The sequence below is a fragment of the Pinus tabuliformis genome, chromosome 6 (genome assembly GCF_031772625.1).
Source record: "Pinus tabuliformis cultivar Carrire ecotype Pingquan chromosome 6, CPIR1, whole genome shotgun sequence".
Taxonomy (NCBI): Eukaryota; Viridiplantae; Streptophyta; class Pinopsida; order Pinales; family Pinaceae; genus Pinus; species Pinus tabuliformis.
Window position 1 is genome coordinate 210,140,171 of NC_142292.1, and position 14,943 is coordinate 210,155,113.

Here is a 14,943-nt window from a genome sequence, read left to right on the forward strand (position 1 = left end):
ACTCCGTCTCAACATGAGATAGATTCTTCTTCAAAACAGGGTTTTGAAGAAGAAATCATTTAATGTATTGATTTAAATTATGTAATTTATCTTCAGCTCTTCACAGCAGCAAACTTCAAACTTCTATCCCTGCACAAACAAAAGAAAGCAAAGCATACATCAAACTTCTATCCCTGCACAAACAAAAGAAAGCAAAGCATACATCAGACTCTACTGTTGATGAATTTGGTCAAGTTTTATCTTCATATGGTTTCAATTATCATGGTACAGAGGTTTTCTACAGTGGCACATCCAGTCATTCATTTCGAAGCTTTGCAGGCCCTTAGAGCAGCAATACACAATTATCCATCCATTATGTCTTTATGTTGGCATCTAAATTCTTCAACTGTATTGGGACTACTTGAGTCATCTTATTTTGACATTGGCGCACATGCAACATCGACAAAATTCTGCAAGGGAAACCTCCAGGAAAAATCTGAAGACCAGTTGATGACAAAACATTGCCGAGTGCTGTAAAGGAAGATTGGGATTCTCAAAGTGATAGTGTGCCAAATATCAGTCCTGTAGTATCAATGTTTCAGTTAAAACAGATAGTATCAGCTGACAGAGAACACAAAACACCTAATGGAAGGTCTGATATTAAGAGATGAAGTGAATCAGAAGATAAAGTTTCAATACTTCCGTGGACAAGGAAATCCAAAAAAGGTGACCATGCCACTGGGGCTTCAAGCGTTTATGATGAAGTAGGATCGAGGACATTACTTGGTTCTGGAGTGGCTTGTATAGATTCGGAATCAAGCTCATCTTCAGGACTCATCTTATCTGAGTTTGCAACAAGTAGAAAGCACAAGTCCCTTATTTCAGATTATCAAAGAGGAACAACTTGGCCACAGAATGGTCTACCCTCAAATCCATTTCTTTCCGCTTTAATGTCTGAAAGGATATGATATTCAAAAAGGGGCAGTCGTATTGAAATCTGGTGAGAGAATAGGTGCTGCAGAAATTGGATTGCTGGCCACAATTGGAGTTGTTATGGTCAAGGTTTATCCAATACCCACAATTGCAGTCCTTTCAACAGGGGATGAGTTAGTAGATCCAGCATCAGATTTCATAGGTCTTGGTAAGATTCGGGATTCAAATCGGGCTATGCTACTAGCAGCTGCTACACAGCAGCAATGTAAAGTATTGGATTTAGGTATTGCATGTGATGAAGAAGAAGAGTTGGAAGCCAAGCTGGATAAAGCTGTTTCTGCTGGGGTGGATATTCTCTTATCATCAGGTGGTGTTTCCATGGGAGACAAGGATTTTATAAAGCATTTATTGGAGAGACGTGGTACTATATATTTTAATAGGGTTTGTATGAAGCCTGGAAAGCCAATAACATTTGCAACCATCAATGTTGCATCAACAGAAACAAGGCCAGGAAAAAATATTCTTGCATTTGGTTTGCCGGGCAATCCTGTCAGTTGCTTAGTTTGTTTCTATTTTATGGCTATTCCTGCAATCCGACACTTAATTGGTTGGAGAGATCCCAGGTTTTGGAGAGTACAAGCTCGCATTTCAGAACCAAGAACATTAGACCCTTTAAGACCTGGATATCACCGTGCTATAATTCATTGGGAACAAGAAATGGATCTGGTTACCCTGGCTTTGTTGCTGTAAGCACAGGACATCAAGTTAGTAGCCGCTTTTTAAGCATGAAGTCTGCAAATGCATTATTAGAATTGCCCGCAGGAAATAAATACTTCCAGCAGGGACAATGGTGTGGGCACTGTTAATTTCTGATGTCAGCAGCATGCCTGTTCCCCAGACATCGGTATCCATGGACAATGTTTTAAGTGGTCAACTTTCAAGTGCGAAACATGAAAATATATTCAAGAATTCTCAAGAAGAACATAGTGATACAAGTGTAAAGGTAGCAGTCCTGACTGTGAGCGATACTGTACCCTCTGGTGCTGGGCCTGATCGAAGTGGTTCAAGGGCAGTTTCTGTGATAAATTCTTTGTCAGAAAAGCTGGATGGGCAGCGCAGGTTTCTTGCCACAACATATGAAGAACTGTGGAGAATGTCCTTTCTGGTCTCTGGGATTCAGAAGGGTATAAAAGCATGGACCATAAGTACTGCCATCATTGTGAAATCATTCATTCGCGGTTCTCCTTATCATCTATATTTTGACTTGGGATTTAATCGCACTCTAAACGTGGACGCAAATGGTGATCGGCTGCAAGATAATCTAAAGGGCGGAATTGTAGTAGTGACAGCAATGCCATAGCAAAACTTGGCACAGAACTCAAACACCTGTCTCTAAATCATGGTTACCTGCCAGGATTATCGGATACGTGTATAGATTTCTATCTGTGGTGATTTGTGCTATCCAAGCCACGAAATCGTCGATAGTTACTTGACCTATTTTCGTGCCGAATGGGATCCAAAGGATCCGTCCGAGCGCCTTGCAGTATTGGTTGTTAAGTGATAGTTTCAAAGGCATAGCTTGCATCCAATTAATTTCATCCATACAAGCGATGAACAGCTTGTAATGGGTCCAAATATAGCAACCGGTTTCTCACTAATGTCATCAGTCTGGATTATATGAGGATCTGCGCTCCAGCAATTATATTTTTATTAGTCAATCAGAGGATTTTTAGGGACATGGTACTGTTTTAGAATAGAAGGTTGTTTTCTTTTTGAATTTTTTTTGTAATTTCAGTTTAAAACAGCGCCCCTGTTTTGGGCAGCATTTTTTATTTTTTGTATTTAAAAAAAATTCATTTGTAAGTAGAGAGGGAGGGAGGAGAGTTTTTTCTGAGCGCTGGGAGCTGCTGGAGAAGCAGAGAGCTTTTTATTGTACAGTTTTATAACAGAGAATTTAATGGAATTTCACAGCTCTGTTTGCCGAGATTCATGTGGTATGTTGATTTAGCATAAGTTTTTCCCTTTGTCTCATATGTAATCAGTTATATTCCATTTCATTTCATGACCCTTTCAAGCTGAACAAATGAAGTGATTAGGTAGGAATTCATAGTATTATATGCTCCTCCTATAAGTTTGTTCGCATTCGATGTTTTCTACTGTTTAAGGAGGATTCAGAGTTATTGTCTGCCCTCCTTAACTCCTCACCAGTCTTGCCATCCCGTTTGAAACCAGATTTGGTGTTAAATTGCATGCCTACCTTGCCTTAGTTGACAACCTGTGTAGTCATTATATTTTTCTATTTGAAGCTGTGATTTTGCCCATGTAGCCCAGAAAAGCCCCGTCATTCCATTAAAAAACCCCAAAAATCATCAAATCAAACCCCCTATCAATTTACTAGCCTAAAATCCTTATTCTTAATTGGTCAGCCTAATTATATTATAAGATCTATCAAATCTGACCCGAGAGAGCCTTCTCATACCTCGTAGGGCTAGCTACGAGGTGAAATGGTTTGATGTAGCCTTGAGAGTTTGTCTATTTCAGCCTAGGTGAATTCCAAGCGCTAACAGGTTCAAAACCCCAACCTTGGGTTCCAAGCCCACAAGTGACTCTTGTGGTTCTCCATTCTCCAAACCCTGAACCCTACGGCTTGGAGTACCTCCTAAGCTACTCAAAAATCAACTTGTAGAAGAAGGATTGGACCTTGAGACTTTGCATTGATTATCAAGCTCTGAACAAAATCATAGTCAAGAATATATACCCATTTCCCTAGATTGATGAACTTCTTGGCCAAATCAAGGGGGACAAGTACTTCAACAAGATTGATCTGAAATCCAGCTATCACCGTGTTCTAATATAACCAAATGATGAATGGAAGACAAATTTCAAGTTCAAGGAGGGTATTTTTGAATGGTTGGTCATGCCCTTTGGTTTGATGAATTCCCCAACAACTTTCATTAGGTTGATGGATCACATCTTGCGGTCTCTGGCCAAATCTTTCCTAGTTGTATATATGGATGATATCCTCATCTTCAGTAAGATTTGGCAGAGCACTTGCAACTTCTTTGGCAAGTCCTCCACACTCTACAATAGCACAATTTATGTGCTAACTTGGAGAAAGTATCTTCGGCATGGACAACGTACAATATCTAGGTTACATTATTGATGAACAAGGTGTGCATGTGGATCCAGCTAAGATCCAAGTCATTTGGGATTGGTTATCCCCAACGACTCTAAAAGAGCTTTGCAGCTTCTTATGCCTTGCTAATCTCTACCAAAGATTTCAGGTTGGAGTTCTCTTATATCTCTTGGCCCTTAAGTCAAGTACCAATGGTGGGGAAAAAGCCATTTTTTTTCCAGGTCACAACAGAATGCATTCGTTGAACTAAAACATCAGCTTTGCTCTGCACCATTCCTCACCTTGCCATACCTGCAACAACCATTTGAGATTAAAACATATGCCTTTGATTATGCTATTGGTTCAATCCCCATTCAATAAAGGTATTCAGTGGCCTATCATAGTGAGACACTCTCTGATATTGTCCAGAGATACCCCACCTATGATAAGGAGATGTATTCCATTGTGTAGGCATGTTGGAAATGGAAACATTATAATTTTGGAAGGAGATGATCATCCACATGGATCATTGCCCTCCTTAATTTATGCAGACATAAGGGAAGTTACAGAACAGCTACCATCATAAATGGTCCAGACATCTGGAACAATTCCATTTGAGCATTTAATACAAGAAGGGTAGCGCTAGTCACATCACATATTTATTTGAATATACTATATTCCTTCAAAGGTAATAATGTATTTGTATTATGTTTGAAGTTGTCCACAATCTTATGTAAAAGAGGTGTTATTATGGAGAATTACATTATCCCGCATTTAATATGTAAGAGTAATTCCTCCACATATCTGGGTATATAATAGGGTCAAGGGAGCCTCTTAAGAGATATACCATTTTGTGATACCATCACATCTTAACTTGTGCTCACAGGATACTGCCATTCGTATTGGGTTATTTGTAGTTCCTTTCTTTGTAAGATTGCAAGAGATTTCTAGAGATAATAGAAGACAGCCTTCCCGTGGACGTAGCCCAATTGGGTGAACCACGTATATCTATTGTATTATTTTTCCTTGTTCTCTTTTTGTTCTTAATTATATGTTGATATATTGTTGGTTTCTTAGATAGATAGCTATTTTAGTATATCTGATATTCTAACATGGTATCAGAGCCATGGCTACTATGATCTAGCATCTTCTTTGAATTTAACCATCAACGTGTATCTTCACTTTTTGTTACTTGGGCACTCATTATTTTTTGTATATTTTCTTTCTATCTGGTCGCCATTAGGCTTCTCTTCAGATCTAGGCATGATTCTACATATTTGAGTTTTTTTTCTCATAACCCTGACTTTGTTATGTAGTTTTTTACAGAATTTTTGTTTTTCAAGGGGCTCTTGATTATTTTTCTGTAAGATCTATATGGTTTTTGGATTCTCCTCAAGGAGATTTATCTTCCAGTTGTAAGATTTGTGATTTTCATCTAGTTTTTTGGTCCTTTTTTTGCAGGGCGGAAGATTGGCGGACCGAGGGTTCAGATCAAAATTTTGGCCGCATAAGTGGATGCAGAGTGGTTGTGCCATTTCCGAAAACTAGTTATAATGAGCATTTGGAGCATTATTGAGTGTTTTTTTGTTTTGACAACCAACATTTTTTGTCAAATTTGTTATCGTTTGTGCATAATTTCGCAAAACATAGTAGATATTTGGGTTAATCTCACCGAGCTACCCAATTTCAAAAAACAAATCAGCTCAAACGGAGTACCAGAAGCAAAATTATTGTTGATTTAAGATTGATAGTTTTTTCAGGTTTTCTAGTGACGGCAGAACGAACTGCAGAAATTTACAATTTTCTATCCACTTTTTCTCTTGTCATTTCTTGCATTTGGGTTTATATTTCTTGTCAAAAATTTTATCATTATGATTTCAGAAGTAGCTTATATTCTTGAACTTGGCGGTTCTAACTATCTTGCATGGAAAAGGAAAATGATTGATGTTCTCAGGAGTAAGAATCTATGGAGGTTGGTTAATGGTGCACACAAGAAACCTACAGATGCTCAAGCCTTGATTAAATGGGAAAAAAAAATGTGATCAAGAAAGAGGGCTCATTGGTCAAATGGTTTCAGATAGTCTTCATGTGAGTATTGAGGCAGAAGATAGCCCAGTTGAGGTATGGATAATTCTTGCTTCTTTATTTGATAAATCTGATTATGTTTCTGCTTATTACCTTGAAAAGAAGATTCATGAACTAGATTCTACTAATTTTGATAGAGTAGAATTATACCTTGCTGAATTGAAAACCTTAAATGAAAAGTTAAATAATTGTGGTAAATATTACAAGAAGACAGACACTGCTCTTATATTCTTGTAGAACAAAAATTGCCATCCTGTTTTGACATGTTCATCCAAACTAGGAATAGGGCTCTTGAATTGTCTCAGAGTACCGCGAAACCTGCTTTTGATGATTTTTGTAAAGGGTTGATAAATGAGCAAGAAAGTTTGATTGCTTCAGGACAAGTCTCACCTAATAAAGATCGTATGGCACATAATAAGAATGCTAAGAAAAGTTTTAATAATGCTAAAGGTTCTTATTCACACACTTCTATTCATACTAATAATAATGGTCATGTTCCTCATGCACATCATGAAACTAGTAAGAGGAAGAAAGTGTATGATCCTTGTAAGCAATGTGGTAAAACTAATCGTCCTGAAAATAATTGCTTTAAAGAAAAACGCTTAACGGTTAAAGCTAACAAGAAAAATTCTAATGAATCTGAAGTAGATTTATGTGCATCTATTGTTTCAGCTAGCAATTCTTCTTCTAATGTAGAATGGATAATGGATTCTGGTGCTTCTAAACATATGACTAGTAATGTTTTTTTATTTACATATTATGACACTAATAAGCACCCATCTTAGAAAGTTTCTATTGGTGATGGTAAACAACTTTCCGTAATTGGTTCTGGTAATATTAATGTTGCTATTGGTCAATTGGAAGATGTTTTTCATGTTCAAAACATGCCCATCAACTTACTTTCTATTTATCGTGCATGTCAGAAAGGTTTTGTATTTGAAGTTTGGCCTGATAAATATGTTCTTAAATATATCAACCGAAATTACAAAGTAGTATCTTCTGGTCATGTTGATCATACAGTTGGTTTATATAAATTTGTTGGTTTTAAATCAACTAAGAGACAACCCTTTTATTCCTATGTTTCTCATGGTGATGAACTAAGTCAATTATGGCATGAAAGATTGGGTCACTTGAATTATGGCAAAATGCAAATGCTAACTAAAATGGTTCATGGTTTGCCTAATATCTCTTTACTACTGGTGTTTGTGAAGGATGTGTTCTTGGTAAACATCATAGAGAAAAGTTTGATAAAGGTAAAGCTTGGCATGCTAAATCACTTTTGCAATTAATTCATAGTGATACTTGTGGTCCTCTTGAAGTTCCTTCAATATCTCATGCAGTTTATTTTCGAACCTTTATTGATGAATTTAGTAGAAAATCTTGGGTCTATTTTTTGAAAATTAAAAGTGAAACATTTGTAAAATTTCAAGAATTTAAATCCACAGTTGAAAATGCATATGGTAAGAGTATTAAGACCTTGCAACCTGATAATGGAGGAGAATTTTTTAAGCAAGAATTTGATGCATATTTATCTAAACATGGTATTCAACATCAAAATATTGTTCCTTACACACCTCAACAAAATGGTGTTGTTGAAAGGAAAAACAGAACTTTAGTTGAAATGGCTAGATGTATGCTTTATTCTAAAGGATTGCATAAGAAATTTTGGGTTGAAGCCATTTGTTGTGCTAATTTTATTTTAAATAGAGTTCCTACTAAAGTTTTTAAGCATGTTACCCCTGAGGAAAAATGGAATAGACGTAAACCGGATATTATTAATTTTAAGGTGTTTGGTTGTGAATGTTGGGCTCATATTCCCAATGAAAAACGGAAAAACTTGGAACCCAAATCTCACAAGTGTATCTTCATTGGTTATGATAAGAATTCCAAGGCTTGTAGGTTGTTTGATCCTTCTAATCGAAGTTCCATAATCAGAAGGGATGTTCAATTTCCTGAAGTCTCTTCCCCACCTGAGCCTGTAGAATCTCATGTTACCCTAAATTTACCAATACCACCTATTACTCCTATTCCTGTTACTCTTTCTTCCAGTTTTGTGCCTCTTATTTATCTTGATTCTTCCTCTCCCTCAAGTATTCCACCTGAAACTCATGAAGCTCCTTAAGTGACTCCCGTTCCTTCTACTCTTCATGTTTGGGCTCGGAAAACTCTTGAATCTGCAGGTAGTGAGGTCGGAAATCCTTCTGACACTCATCGAACTATATCTAACTTTGCTCTTATGACCAAAGTTTTGGCCACACATGATCATACTACTTATGCTCAAGCTAAGGGTAAACCTCATTAGGAACAAGTTATGTCTGCTGAATATGATTCTCTTTTGAGAAACAAGACTTGGTCTCTTGTTCCTCTTCCTTTAGGAAAGAATTTAGTTGACTGTAAATGGGTTTATAAAACTAAGTTCATTGCAGAAGGACAAATCAAAAAGTATAAAGCTATATTAGTTGCAAAATGTTTTAATCAACTTGAAGGTATTGATTATAATGAAACTTTTGCTCCTGTTGCTAAAATGAACACAATAAGAACCATTTTATCACTTGTTGCATCTTATAAGTGGGAAATTCATCAAATGGATGTTAAAAGTTCCTTTTTAAATGGTGATCTTACTGAAGAAATTTATATGCAACAGCCTCCTGGTTTTATTTTTGCTGAATCCTCAAGTTTAGTATGCAAATTACACAAATCTTTATATGGTCTCAAACAAGCATCTAGGGCTTGGTATGATAAAATTGATGCATATTTCTTGAATAATGGTTTTAAGCGTTGTATATCTGATCCAAATATGTATGTTAAGAACTTTGGTGATAATGTCCTCATTATTGTTTTATATGTGGATGATCTAATTATCACTGGAAGCCAACTTGTATTAATTCAAGATATGAAAATTGCTCTTCAGAAGCAGTTTGAGATGACAGATCTCGATACATTGCACTATTTCTTGGGTCTTCAGATCTGGCATATGGCCAATGGTATTTTTCTCTCTCAGCCTAAGTATGCGACAGATTTATTGGCTCATTTCCATATGAGTGATTGTAAACCTGCTCCTACGCCATTTCAATCCGATGTAAAGTTAACTATTGAGTGTACCACTCCACTGGTTGATGCTACTCTTTATCATCAGCTCGTTGGTAGTTTGATATATTTAACTCACAACAAACTAGATCTCTCTTTTGCGGTCAATATGGTTTCTCGATTCATGCAGCAACCTCGTGAAAGTCATTGGCAGGAAGCCAAGATAATTCTGTGATATTTACAGGGGACATTGCATTATGGTGTATTTTATTCGAGCAATGCTACAGATTCTCTCTGGTTATACAAATTATGATTGGGCAGGTGACAGCTCTGATTGATGGTCAATTTTTGGTTACATATTTCAACTTGGTTCAGGTCCGATATCTTGGTCCAACAAGAAGATAAAGACTCTTTATTTATCTTCATGTGAAGCAAAGTATAGAGCAGCCAAAGAAGTAGCTAAAGAAGTCGTTTGATTACGGCATGTTCTTACCGAGCTTGGTCTAGTTCCGAAATTGTCCACTATGTTGTAATGCGACAATCAGGGTGAAATTCAACTTTCTTATAATATGGTATATCAATCCAAGACGAAGCATCTCAACCTTGATGCTCATTATATTCAAGGTCTTGTCCAATGGTATTCTTTCTCTAGAGTATTGTCCTACCGAGCAGCAGGTAGTCGATATCTTCACCAAATCCTTGACAGAAGTGAAGTATGTGCATCTTCGTTCTTTGCTTGGGATGAGGGAAGTTGTCATCAAGGGGGAGTAGTAATGACTCCTTCCTTCCTTAGTGTTAGGATGGGCCCTTCTCCCAGCCATTATTAAGGGGGAGTGTTGGAATATATTATATTCCTTGGAAGGTAATAATGTCTTTGTATTATGTCGGAAGTTGTCCACAATCTTATGTAAAAGAGTAATACATTATATCCCATATTTATTATGGCATAGTATACTCTTGTATCCATTTATTATATAAAGAGGTGTTATTTTGGATAATTATATTATCCCACATTTAATATGTGAGAATAATTCCTCCACATCTCTGGGCATATAATAGGGTCAAGGGAACATCTTAAGAGATATACCATTTTGTGATACCATCACATCTTATCCTGTGCTCACAACATACTGCCATTTGTATCGAATTATTTGTAGTTGCTCTCTTTGTAAGATTATAGGAGATTTCTGGAGATAGTAGAAAACAACCTTCCTGTGGATGTAGCCTAATTGGGTGAACCATGTAAATCTGTTATATTCTTTTTCCTTGTTCTCTTTTTGTTCTTATTTATATGTTGATAAATTATTGGTTTCTTAGATAGATAGCTAGTTTAGTAGATCTAATATTCTAACAATATTGCCTCAGTCGGCCCCCAGTTGTGGCACTGACCACTATCCTCAATTCTTGTGGGAATGAGACCTATGGATAACCACAATTATACCACAGTGATTCAAAATTCACTGCTATATACCAGATGTTGATGGCAAGAAAGCAAGTTCCAAACTTCCACCTCTAGGATGAAGTATCATGCTACCTAGGACGCCTTCGTGTTTCTTCAAGTGAGCAATCCAAACTGATATGGGAGGAAAATTATAGTTAGGTGGCAGGGCACTTTGGTGTGGAGAAGACAATTGGAAAACTACAAAATTATTTTTATTGGTCGAAACTTCGACAAGATGTTTGCAAATATATCAGGTCCTACACTACCTGTGCCATTTCCAAGCCAACCATTAAGAAGTAAGGCATGTACACCCTTATTCCTACTCCTGACGGGCCTTCATAATCCATCTCAATGGATTATATGTTTGGAATTCCCTCTACCAATCATGGTAATGATTGTGTGTTTGCAATTGTTGATAGATATTCTAAGATGGCCATCTTGACTTCTTGCAAAAAGAGTATTATAGCAGAAGCCATTGTCAAGCTCTTCTTCGAATGGGTGTGGGTACATTTTGGGATCCTACAGACCATCATATCAAATTAAGATAGAAGGTTTCTAAGCACATTCTAGTCAAGCCTTTGGTCAATGTTGGACACCAAAATCACCAAATCAATTGTCTTCCACCCCCAAACTGATGACTAATCAGAGGTCATCAATAGGATGTTTATGCACATTTTTTGCATGTACAACTCCAAGAATTCACACATATGGGATGAGAGTCTAGCCTATGTACAACATAGATCCCCATATCTCAACTAGCCACAACCTGTTTAGGTGGACCTCGGAATTGATATCACACTACCCCTTGCAACTACATAGGCAAAATTTGCACATGTTCAATCTGAAGCTAACAAATCTACCATGTTTATTGAAATAATTCAGCACATTCACCAGCATGTCCATGACATTTTGTATAAATACAATACTAAGTATAAACAACACCATGATCAGCACCAAGCACCACACAAGTTTTAAATAGGAAACAAGTTTTGGTTGCATCTGCAAAAGGAATGCCTTGCAAGGGCCCATCAAAAGCTTCGGCCACACCCCTATGGACCTTCACATCACATCACATCATTATATTATATGGATAAATTTGGTATTACTCCTCTATAAATTAATCTAGGTAAAAATTTAAGCATTAATATTAACCTAAAAGAATTCAAAAAATATCAATTAATAAAAATGTTACAAAAACATTCCTCTCCTTTTGCATGGGAATACACAGATATGGAAGGAATTAATCCTAATACTTACAAATATATATATATATATATATATAGAGAGAGAGAGAGAGAGAGAGAGAGAGAGAGAGAGAGAGAGAGAGAGAGAGAGAAGAAGAAGAAGAAGAAGAATGCTAGACTTATTAGTCAACCTCAAAGAAGGATGAACCCTAATTTGAGGGAAATTGTAAAAGAAGAATTGCAAAAATTGTTAAATGTGAACTTCATTTATCCAATTTTTGATAGTCAGTGGGTTTCACCATTGGTTATTATATCAAAGAAAAATGTTAAATGTTGATTCTGCATAGATTATAGGGAATTAAATAAAGCCATTTTAAAAGATCATTTTCCACTTCCTTTTATTGATCAAGTCTTAGACACATTAGCAGGGAAAAAGTAATTTTATTTTCTTGATGGCTTCAGTGGTTACAATCAAATTCAAATAGCACTAGAAGATCAAGAGAAGACTACGTTCATATCTGCATGGGGAACGTATGCTTACAGAGTACTTCCTTTTGGAATATGCAATGACCCTGCTACATTCCAAAGAACAGTACTAGGTATTTTCTTTGACTTGATTCATGATTTTTTTGAGGTATATATAGATGATTTCACAGTGTATGGGAATTATTTTGAAGAAGTTTTATAGAAACTTGAAAAATTCCTTCTTATATGTCCACAAACTAACCTTTCTTAACTTGATCCAAAAAAGATTGGGATCATTATCAAAATTTTGGTCAAAGGGACGTAAGGATTTTCCATGGATATGTGGGTTATTATAGGAGTTTCATAAAAAACTTCACAAAAATAGCCTCACCACTTTTTAAATTGCTTACGAAATATTGTGAATTTTATTGGGATTCTTTATGTCAATTGGTTGTTGATTCTTTAAAACAAAACAAAAAATGAAGCAAGTATCTTAAGAGGGCCAAATTGGTCCCTCCCATTCCATATATCTATAGATGCTTCAGATACCACTCTGGGGTTGTACTTGGAAAAAATATCAACAAACTCCTTACGCAATTTATTATATAAGTAAAAAATTAATTTCTGCATAGTTGAATTCTATAGTTACTTGAAAGGAATTTTTAGCAATAGTCTATGCCATCAATAAATCCAGGCGTTATATTGTTAGGTATGAAAAAAAATTCTTACTGATCATTCTGCCATTAGATATTTAACGAATAACCCTGTAACTAATGGCAGAATTACTAGATGGATTTTATTATTACAGGAATTTAACATCACTATATTGGACAAACCTAGAAAGGAGAACACAGTTGTTGACTTTATTTCCATGATCCAAAATACTAATACAATAGTTCCTATAGAGGATAATTTGATTTATGAACATATTTTTGCAATTTCTACTAAATATCCTTGGTTTGCAGATATTGCTAACTATTTGGAAACGGGAAAATTTCCACCACAATTTTCAGTGAAAGAAAAACAAAGAGTAACCAGATCTAGTGCACCTTACTCCTGGATAGAAGAAGAATTATATCTGTTGAAAATAGCAACAAGAAATGATAAAAATAGAATCCAGAAATTCCAATTTTAATTTGTCCTTGAATTAAAATGGTGAATTAAAATCGAATTTAGTCTCACCAGCTGCTTGGAAATAATTAATTAATTCATTATGGATTAATTAGTTAGAGAAATTCAAGTTAGAAGTCTTTCTGAAGTCATGCAATATTTATCCCTTAAATTAAGGAGATTATCCCTTAATTAAGGAGATAAGATTGAGTTATATTTGAGTTGTAATTAGTTAGCTCAGTTTACTGAGTTAAGTCCAATTAAATTAGTTCCAAACTGTTTGAGGAACTAATTGTGAGTTATCAGTCAGTTGATGCATGCATGCACTCAACCAATGTACTCCAAATAACTGAAGATTCCCTCATCAGAAACTCATGCATGTCTATTCTGGGAAAGACCCAGTCGATCTAAATGTCAAGGATAGTGTACTATCAGTTGCATGTGATTTCCTATCAAGGAAACTCATGCATGCAGTCAAGGTAAGGTTCCTTGAGGATTGCATAGTTCTGACAATGTGTTAGAGTAGTGTGTGAGAGCAGTGTTCCACTGGGTGAAGGAGATCATCCCATAGGAACTGCGCAAGGAAATAGGAGCTTGGAGGGCAAAGAGGAAGGCTTGTGAGAAGCATTGTTTGCCTGTGAGCATCCAGGAGGATTGTACTAAGAGCTGGCTAGCTGTGAGAGTTAAAGCTTTGTATAATTATGATGTGTTTGCACCTTGTATGATAATATAGATAGTGGGGTTTTTAGCTGAGGCTTTCCCCTGAGTATTTTTTGTGTTTCATGTGCATTGATTCTTCTTCTTCTGGTTATATGTGTTCAGCTTTGATTCAGCTCAATCTTTAAGCTTCTGCAAATTGATAGTATAAGTAGATTATATTATAATATTTTGCTTTGGTATATTGCATTATTGGGTTAATCTACAGTCAGATTTTCTACATGGTCTTAAAACGAGATTTGTAGAGAATTTGCAAAATTTCTACATGGTATCAGAGCTAGTTGATCTATAGAGAAATTTCTACATGGTATCGGAGCCAAGTTTACCAGAGCTAAGTTTATCGGAGCTGTGAACAGTATACGAAGAAGAGAATTTGAAGTTTGAAGTTCGGGGTTGCAGGGGAAAATCGAATTTATATCATACTTCAATTGAGATGGGACATTATGCGACTAAATGCCCATCGAAGAAGTCCAAGAAGAGATCCTCGGAAGGATCGGAAGGTGAGGCATTAGCCTCTTAGTTCGAAATGGACTTTACTCTCATCGCATGCATGGTGTCATCGATGATGGGTTGTGTTTGGTATCTTGACAGTGGAGCCTCATTCCACATGACCGGTGATAAAATTTTATTCAGTACCTTGGAGGAGAAAGACCTCAAGATGCGCATAGAGATGGGTGACGATGAAAGGTATAGTGTTTCAGGAGTGGGCACAGTTGCTTTTCAGAGGGAGCATGGAGCTTCTATCACCTTGACAGATGTGAAGTATGTGCCTAGACTGAAGAAGAACTTGGTATCAGTCACGATGTTAGAGGACAAAGGCTATGATATTGTCTTTAGTAAGGGAAAGGTTTTCCTTAGACAAATCACCACGAGACAGGTGAAATAGA

General features: G+C 36.3%; 1 pseudogene; it reads left to right on the forward strand.

The window, feature by feature from the left end:
* Positions 1-261: 261 nt before the first annotated feature.
* On the forward strand, positions 262-2,272 carry LOC149258198 (molybdopterin biosynthesis protein CNX1 pseudogene; annotated as a pseudogene).
* Positions 2,273-14,943: the final 12,671 nt, after the last annotated feature.